Source organism: Topomyia yanbarensis, chromosome 3 (assembly GCF_030247195.1).
Source record: "Topomyia yanbarensis strain Yona2022 chromosome 3, ASM3024719v1, whole genome shotgun sequence".
In the NCBI taxonomy this organism is placed as follows: domain Eukaryota; kingdom Metazoa; phylum Arthropoda; class Insecta; order Diptera; family Culicidae; genus Topomyia; species Topomyia yanbarensis.
This window is the reverse complement of record NC_080672.1, coordinates 178,506,639-178,509,152: the sequence shown is the minus strand read 5'-3', so window position 1 is coordinate 178,509,152 and position 2,514 is coordinate 178,506,639. Positions and strand designations below refer to the sequence as shown.

The 2,514-nt window shown below is 38.1% G+C and overlaps 1 long non-coding RNA gene across 1 annotated transcript; it reads left to right on the top strand.

Moving 5' to 3' along the window:
• Positions 1 to 621: 621 nt before the first annotated feature.
• On the top strand, positions 622 to 2,283 carry LOC131688915 (uncharacterized). Its single transcript, XR_009305318.1, has 4 exons — positions 622 to 808; positions 1,066 to 1,468; positions 1,580 to 1,728; positions 1,796 to 2,283. It is a non-coding gene; the product is annotated as an uncharacterized LOC131688915 (long non-coding RNA).
• Positions 2,284 to 2,514: the final 231 nt, after the last annotated feature.

Below are 2,514 nucleotides of genomic sequence, written 5' to 3'. Positions count from 1 at the left end.
CATGCGAGCATGCATGGGGCATAGCTAAAGAAGTATGTTTGTTTACTTTGCACGACCACGGAAACGAAAAATTACCTAAAATTGAGTTCCTTTGACTCAATCTCGTGGTATCGTGGGGGAAGTTAAAATTAGGTAAACCGTGTTGAAGGTAGTTTCCATATAACCACGGCAAAAATTACAACTCATTGATAGGTTTTTTATACTCAAATTTAAGTTCAATTTACCTAATTTTGAGTATACCCCAAACAACTCAAAAGTACCTTCCTTCACGGAAGACCTCGACTGAGTCAAATCTCTCGTTTTGTTTTTGACAACACTAATAAGTGCGAAAGCGACGCACAACTCAAAAGTAAGTTAAAAGAACTTATTCTGCAGGTTGTTTTATTTAACCGTGTAGGTAGCCGGTGACATGTTCGATAGGTAGATTTGCCTTCATTCTGTGCGAGCCTTTACATCTAAGAGAAGAGACGACAACAGGCTTCTTGTTCTTCTTAATTTTCTCGACTAGGCCCTGCCGTAAATCTTAAGACAACAAGCGTTCATCGTTGCCAGATTCCTTTCGTATGCTTTTCGCAATTGCTGAAAAGAATCGTACCCAAGAGCGTGACACTCTTTTATAAAAATATTTCACGTGGTTTTATATTTTTTATATCTCTATATTTATTTATAATTGTCTATAAAAATTATAACTGTATTCGAATCGTAGAAAGTTCGAAAATAAAATTCGAACACCCGTTACCACAGCAGCCTTAGTTACCGCGAGTGATTATAAACAATGGAAAAAATGGTGTTGCATCAACAAGAAGTGGTAAGTACCCAAATATTTTGCATAATTCTTGCTGATTTGAGCTAGTATCCGGCCCCAGAGACACAACCGATCCTAACTAGAACCTACTAACGGTACTAACGAGAACCAGCGAAAATTATTGGCTCATTTTCTAACTGGACGTACTGGGACTCACCAGCGGTGGTTCTCCTGGTTAAGTAAAATAGTAGCCAGACACCAAAATGCAGCTTGGTCCATTTTCAGTCTAGTTTTACGTTTACCTCTTTACCTCAAAACAGCTCTGTCTTAACACCGATAGTGATTAAGCCATCCCAACGGAAACAAACAGCCACAATTTCAGCGTCTTTCACCAACATTTCTCAGCAGCACCACAAATTAGGATTTTCCATCATCCGACTGGTCGGTAGCAATAACGATCAAGCGATGCTTCTGCCAAAGGGTTTGGCTCTAATTCAACAACCGCAACTAGAGCAAATTCACAGGTGCAAACGATGCAAGCCAATCAGGATCAAACGCAGATGAGCATTCGTCGCAGGAACAACCACAAACTAGAATTATCATCACCCAGATTCCGTAGTAGATACAGCAACGGCACCTTCAGGTACAACAGCAGTATACAATACAGTCCCAAGCAGCAAGAACATCACAATCAGGAATAACCACTGCAGCAGCCGCAAGAAGGTGAGTTATTTTTGACTATTATTTTTTATTTCAAAAAGATCATTGTAACGTAATAATCCTACTATTTAAGAGAAAAAAATCTCGTGCTCAAAAATTTCATATCACTTTCAGATTGAATTGGCCACGAATCGATCAAGGGAAAGTGAAGGAATTTCTGTATTTGTGCGTGTGTATGACTCGTTTTTGAAAAAAGCGCTTTCCTTCGATTCTCTGGCACGCTACCGGGGAAATCCGTCACCATTAAGTTGAATGAGAACCAGGTAATGTTGCAAACTAGTTCAATATCAATCAACCTGTATTGATTTGGCATTTGCTTCTTTCGTATAGGAATGAGTCCTTCGGGGAGACGACACGTAATGGTTGATGTTGGTGGAATTGCAGATCACGCTCTGAAAATATCGCAAACTATATCCTCCTCAGCAGCACGCAACCCCGACACGAAAGGTGGTATGCAAAGCCCCTGTAAAACAACGACAGCCCGTTAATATTTAGCATAGCGTAAAAAGCGTAGTAGTTAGAAGATAGACGGCACATAATAGCAAGCCAGTCCCATGTTCTGCACTATCACTATACGCATAACTGTTCCATATGCTATGGAATTTGCATATGGATGCACATCACATTAACCTTTAAATGCATGAAACTCATTTTTATTGGTATTCATTTTTCGGTATGGATGCGATATTTACCTCTTGTTGAGGCTTAATATCACAGAATTCGGTATGTTGCCAAATGGCAACAGTATGCATTTAAGGGTTCAGCAAAAAACATCAAGAAAATGAGATAACAATAAATAGTCCTTACCGTTATCGTAATTTGCTGTAACTGATGACGTTTGCAGCATTACGTAACCAACAAAGTAGTGTTTTGCATAGAAAAGTCCTTCAATCTTTCGCACAGAAAAAAGATTAGCATGTTCAATAAAAATATGGATTAAATTTCATAAATAAAATTATTGGTCGGGAGACAATAAATTTATTGAATTCAATTTTTTATTTATTATTTCAATAGAAAGATTTTTTGATTTTGAATAAATATTGAAAAAG